Consider the following 7,500-nt stretch of genomic DNA (forward strand, 5'->3'; position numbering starts at 1 on the left):
AACCCTGGCACTCGCTAATGTTTACCATGTTACAGTGTGTGTGTGTGCGTAAATGCGTGCTCAACAGTGCTTTCCCTCCTTGTTTTTAGACCAGGGTCACATTGTATGTGACACCCCTCCCAGTGCCCGGCCAGCCCAATGGTCTGACCACTGACAGCCTGGCCTGCCGCCTCCACGGCGCCTGTGGACAGAGAGAGAGGGAGCAGACGGACCGAGGCTGAGTCCTCTACTGTTTCCTAGGAGTAGGCCAGTTTATTCTGGACTCGTGCCAGCACAGAGCATCAAGGGACAGGGTCCGGTCAGCTCTCTAGGGTGGTCCTGTGGTGTGTGTGGACTAGTGTGTGTGTGTTTGTGGGGGGGGGGGGGGGGGGGGGGGGAGACTAGGGTGTGTGTGTGTGGGGAGGACAGACTAGGGTGTGTGTGTGTGTGTGTCTGTGTGTGTGTGTGTGTGTGTGTGTGTGTGTGTGTGTGTGTGTGTGTGTGTGCTTAAGTGTGTGTGTGTGTGCTTAAGTGTGTGTGTGTGTGTGTGTGTGTGTGTGTGTGTGTGTGTGTGTGTGTGTGTGTGTGTGTGTGTGTGTGTGTGTGTGTGTGTGTGTGTGTGTGCTTAAGTGTGTGTGTGTGTGTGTGATCTGTTAGGCGCAATAACGATAACGACGGTCTGATGTTTTGATTCTTTTGTTAGACTTATTTTCGCTGCTAAATTCCCCTTTGGCTTTTCAGATCTCTTTATCTCTGCTGTCTAGACCTCTGTGTGTCTTTGGAATAGACAGACAGACAGGACATAAAGAACTACCACTCTGACTCAGACCAAGTATTTCTATGAAGAGGAAGGTTGGGGGATCTGGTGCTGTGGGAGGGTCTGGAGGAGTCTTTGTGTGTGTGTGCGTCCGTGTTATTCTGTCACTCACTCAAAACCTCCCTGGTTAAACCACTAAATCTGGACCCAATCTGTAGCAGGCACACATGTTTGTCGGGCAGCTGGGGGTCAGGGCTGGCTGCAGAGATGGAGACCCCCCCCCCTGGGGCTGGGGGCTGGGGACAGAGATGTTTCTATAGGAACAGGCTGGGGGCTGGGGACAGAGATGTTTCTGTAGGAACAGGCTGGGGACAGAGGTGTTGATATAGGAACAGGCTGGGGGCTGGGGACAGAGGTGTTTCTATAGGAACAGGCTGGGGGCTGGGGACAGAGATGTTTCTATAGGAACAGGCTGGGGGCTGGGGACAGAGGTGTTGATATAGGAACAGGCTGGGGGATGGGGGCAGATGTGTTGCTATAGGAACAGGCTGGGGCCAGAGGTGTTGCTATAGGAACAGGTGGGGGGCCTGGGGCCAGATGGGTTGCAATTGGACCAGGCTGGGGGTGGTGAAAGAACTTGGTCTGGGCCAGGGCTGTGGATAACACAGGCTAAGGAAAGCACCAGAGGCCCCCACGTTCCTATGTTGGTGCTGTGGGCCCACCAAGGTCAACAACAGGAGAATACAAAATAACACTTTTAAGGATGGATGAAATTAAGAAGGAAAGCCCCTCTTTCCAAGAAGCATTTATTCAATTTAGATGACATAATATCATTCCGTATGAACTCTGATGGAGAGAGATCAGTTCAGTTGTCCTATGATCTACTGATAGATACTAATATTACACCACTAATATACTGTATACCACTTAGATACTAATATTACACCACTAATATACTGTATACCACTTAGTTACTAATATTATCTACCAATATACTGTATACCACTTAGTTACTAATATTATCTACTAATATACTTTATACCACTTAAGTTACTAATATTTTCTACTAATATACTGTATACCACTTAGCTACTAATACTATACTATTTATATATTGTATACCACTTAGCTACTAATATTACACTACTAATATCCTGTATACCACATAGATACTAATCTTACACTACTAATATCCTGTATACCACATAGATACTAGTATTACACAACTAATATCCTGTATACCACTTAGATACTAATATTACACTACTAATATCCTGTATACCACATAGATACTAGTATTACACAACTAATATCCTGTATACCACTTAGTTAGTAATATTACACTACTAATATACTGTATACCACTTAGATACTAATATTACACTACTAATATCCTGTATACCACATAGATACTAATATTACACTACTAATATCCTGTATACCACTTAGATACTAATATTACACCACTAATATACTGTATACCACTTAGATACTAATATTACACTACTAATATCCTGTATACCACATAGATACTAATATTACACTACTAATATCCTGTATACCACTTAGATACTAATATTACACTACTAATATACTGTATACCACTTAGATACTAATATTACACTACTAATATCCTGTATACCACATAGATACTAATATTACACTACTAATATCCTGTATACCACTTAGATACTAATATTACACTACTAATATACTGTATACCACTTAGATACTAATATTACACTACTAATATCCTGTATACCACTTAGTTACTAATATTACACTACTAATATCCTGTATACCACTTAGATACTAATATTACACTACTAACATACTGTATACCACATAGATATTAATATTACACTACTAATATCCTGTATACCACTTAGATACTAATATTACACTACTAATATCCTGTATACCACTTAGATACTAATATTACACTACTAATATCCTGTATACCACTTAGTTACTAATATTACACTACTAATATCCTGTATACCACTTAGATACTAATATTACACTACTAATATCCTGTATACCACTTAGTTACTAATATTACACTACTTATATCCTGTATACCACTTAGTTACTAATATTACACTACTAATATCCTGTATACCACTTAGTTACTAATATTACACTACTAATATACTGTATACCACTTAGATACTAATATTACACTACTAATATCCTGTATACCACATAGATACTAATATTACACTACTAATATCCTGTATACCACTTAGATACTAATATTACACTACTAATATCCTGTATACCACTTAGTTACTAATATTACACTACTAATATCCTGTATACCACTTAGATACTAATATTACACTACTAATATCCTGTATACCACTTAGTTACTAATATTACACTACTAATATCCTGTATACCACTTAGTTACTAATATTACACTACTAACATACTGTATACCACTTAGATACTAATATTACACTACTAATATCCTGTATACCACTTAGTTACTAATATTACGCTACTAATATCCTGTATACCACTTAGATACTAATATTACACTACTAATATCCTGTATACCACTTAGTTACTAATATTACACTACTAATATCCTGTATACCACTTAGTTACTAATATTACACTACTAATATCCTGTATACCACTTAGATACTAATATTACACTACTAATATACTGTATACCACTTAGATACTAATATTACACTACTAATATACTGTATACCACTTAGATACTAATATACTGCTATTAATATCCTGTATACCACTTCGTTACTAATATTACACACCGCTAGGCAGATAGTTTTACCCAACTGTAGCACTGCATTGACTGTGTGCCAAATGGTCCCTTATTCCTAATATGGTTAAAAGCGTCCCATTGGGTGCATTCAGTTGAGGTATGAATGTGTGATACTTGTACTAATTGAACCCATGATCTTGTCATCTATTCATCAATGTTGATGTCATCTATATCTATCCCAGACTCATCCTGTTTTCTCCATAGGTAGATAGACTACCTGTAATGCTTTTCAGCCCTGGTCGGTAATAAAGGTTCGATAAATAACAGATGGACAGAGAGTACATGTGTTCTCTTTGACTCTGTAAAAAAAATATAAAGAAGATGATGTCACATCCACTTGAGAAGACCAAGATGATTCAGTGTTGGTGACATCAGTAGAGATGAACACAGCATGTGTTCTTTTTCACTCTGTGGAATTGATGACATCATTAGAACTGTCGAGTGCAGAATGTCGTTGTTCTTTATCTAGCAAGTGTTATTATGAGTCATATTTTCCACTGATGGTCTGCTTGTATCTCTGCTGTCATCTGTCAGAGTCAGCTCAGTGTGTCTGTCTGGCAAGTCCTCAGGGACCTTTTCTACCATGCAGGTCTTGTGACGGACACGAGACTAAGGCCTAGATTCAATTCAGACCACGGATGATCTAATTTCCGATTGAGTCGACATATGCCGTCTTTAAAACTTGTATAATGGATACAACTTGAAGGGATTGAATCTAGAGAGACCTGAGACCTTTAACAGGATGAACAACCTCTGGACGATGAACAACCTCTGGACATGGAACAACCTCTGGACGATGAACGACCTCTGGACGTTGAACAACCTCTGGACGTTGAACAACCTCTGGACGATGAACAACCTCTGGACGTTGAAGGTTCTCTGGACGATGAACGACCTCTGGACATTGAAGGTTTTCTGGACGTTGAACAACCTCTGGACGTTGAAGGTTCTCTGGACGTTGAAGGTTCTCTGGACGTTGAAGGTTCTCTGGACGTTGAACAACCTCTAGACGATGAACGACCTCTGGACAATGAACGACCTCTGGACGTTGAACAACCTCTGGACGATGAACAACCTCTGGACGTTGAACAACCTCTGGACGTTGAACAACCTCTGGACGATGAACAACCTCTGGACGTTGAACAACCTCTGGACGTTGAAGGTTCTCTGGACGATGAACAACCTCTGGACGTTGAACAACCTCTGGACGTTGAAGGTTCTCTGGACGATGAACGACCTCTGGACGTTGATCGACCTCTGGGCGATGAAGGTTCTCTGGACGTTGAACAACCTCTGGACGTTGAACGACCTCTGGGCGATGAAGGTTCTCTGGACGTTGAACAACCTCTGGGCTTTTTTTGGCAGTCATGCTCTGATATGCATCTCACAAGATATCTTTATCATATGTGATTCCTGTGGAGTCTTGAGCAACAAATCGTTAAAACAAGAGTGTCTCCGAGGACATTAAGCACGTGTTGCAGGCATGTCTTTGTATGTGAACATGTGAGGAGTGTATTGTGTTTGGCCCAACTGACTGTACTATGCTTTTCTCTTTCTATGTTCTTTGAGGGACATTATTAGGCCAGGGAAATGTTATTTCAGAGCTCTGCACATTATTCCCATGTGTTTGTCTGTCTGTCTGTGTGTCAAAAAGAATGAAAATGTCTGAATCGTGGTTGTGGTCAGTGTTCGTTCATGTCTGGTTAAACTCAGAGAGAGAGAGACAGCTCAATGTCTGTGTTTAAAACGCATTTGTCTTTTCTGCTACCTCAAACTGATTTCTCCGGGTTTATTTTAACGTGCTGGAGAAAAACACTATTTCAACCCAGAATTTTTATTTTATTTTATTTTGGCTCCCAGATCTGGGTTCAAATAGTACTCATTTTTGTTTAAATATGGCCGTCATTGTAAATAAGAATATTTTCTTAAACTGACTTGAGAGGCGGCAGGGTAGCCTAGTGGTTAGAGCGTTGGACTAGTAACCGGAAGGTTGCAAGTTCAAATCCTCGAGCTGACAAGGTACAAATCTGTCGTTCTGCCCCAGAACAAGGCAGTTAACCCACTGTTCCTAGGCCGTCATTGTAAATAAGAATTTGTTCTTAACTGACTTGCCTGGTTAAATAAAGGTAAAATAAAAAATAAAATAAACTTGCCTAGTTAAATAAAGGTTAAATAAAAATAATACAATTAATTAAAATACTTAATCTGCGTTTGATTGAGTTTGTCTGGCTCAATGGAATCGTTCCAAAAGTGCAAACGCCTGCTCAATTGGCACTCCAGACATGCTCAATAGCATGGCCACATTTAAACCCAAATGGCACATTTATTGGATATTTCAAACTTTTTTAACAAATCCAAAACTGAAAAATTGGGCGTGCAAAATTATTCAGCCCCCTTAAGTTAATACTTTGTAGCGCCACCTTTTGCTGCGATTACAGCTGTAAGTCGCTTGGGGTATGTCGCTATCAGTTTTGCACATCGAGAGACTGACATTTTTTCCCATTCCTCCTTGCAAAACAGCTCGAGCTCAGTGAGGTTGGATGGAGAGCATTTGTGAACAGCAGTTTTCAGTTCTTTCCACAGATTCTCGATTGGATTCAGGTCTGGACTTTGACTTGGCCATTCTAACACCTGGATATGTTTATTTTTGAACCATTCCATTGTAGATTTTGCTTTATGTTTTGGATCATTGTCTTGTTGGAAGACAAATCTCCGTCCCAGTCTCAGGTCTTTTGCAGACTCCATCAGGTTTTCTTCCAGAATGGTCCTGTATTTGGCTCCATCCATCTTCCCATCAATTTTAACCATCTTCCCTGTCCCTGCTGAAGAAAAGCAGGCCCAAACCATGATGCTGCCACCACCATGTTTGACAGTGGGGATGGTGTGTTCAGGGTGTTGCTTTTACGCCAAACATAACGTTTTGCATTGTTGCCAAAAAGTTCAATTTTGGTTTCATCTGACCAGAGCACCTTCTTCCACATGTTTGGTGTGTCTCCCATGTGGCTTGTGGCAAACTTTAAACAACACTTTTATGGATATCTTTAAGAAATGGCTTTCTTCTTGCCACTCTTCCATAAAGGCCAGATTTGTGCAATATACGATTGATTGTTGTCCTATGGACAGAGTCTCCCACCTCAGCTGTAGATCTCTGCAGTTCATCCAGAGTGATCATGGGCCTCTTGGCTGCATCTCTGATCAGTCTTCTCCTTGTATGAGCTGAAAGTTTAGAGGGACGGCCAGGTCTTGGTAGATTTGCAGTGGTCTGATACTCCTTCCATTTCAATATTATCGCTTGCACAGTGCTCCTTGGGATGTTTAAAGCTTGGGAAATCTTTTTGTATCCAAATCCGGCTTTAAACTTCTTCACAACAGTATCTCGGACCTGCCTGGTGTGTTCCTTGTTCTTCATGATGCTCTCTGCGCTTTTAACGGACCTCTGAGACTATCACAGTGCAGGTGCATTTATACGGAGACTTGATTACACACAGGTGGATTGTATTTATCATCATTAGTCATTTAGGTCAACACTGGATCATTCAGAGATCCTCACTGAACTTCTGGAGAGAGTTTGCTGCACTGAAAGTAAAGGGGCTGAATAATTTTGCACGCCCAATTTTTCAGTTTTTGATTTATTAAAAAAGTTTTAAATATCCAATAAATGTCGTTCCACTTCATGATTGTGTCCCACTTGTTGTTGATTCTTCACAAAAAAATACAGTTTTATATCTTTATGTCTGAAGCCTGAAATGTGGCAAAAGGTCGCAAAGTTCAAGGGGGCCGAATACTTTCGCAAGGCACTGTATATATATATATACACACACACACACACACACACACACACACACACACACAGCCCCCCCCCCCCCCCCCATTACCAGGCAGGCTGTACTGAAGCTGTGAGAGGGGAGGAGAGGTCGTCCCCCTGTGCCAGACATGTGTGTAAATTATTAACACGATACATTACACA

The sequence above is a fragment of the Oncorhynchus mykiss genome, chromosome 13, assembly GCF_013265735.2.
Source record: "Oncorhynchus mykiss isolate Arlee chromosome 13, USDA_OmykA_1.1, whole genome shotgun sequence".
NCBI classification, from domain to species: Eukaryota; Metazoa; Chordata; class Actinopteri; order Salmoniformes; family Salmonidae; genus Oncorhynchus; species Oncorhynchus mykiss.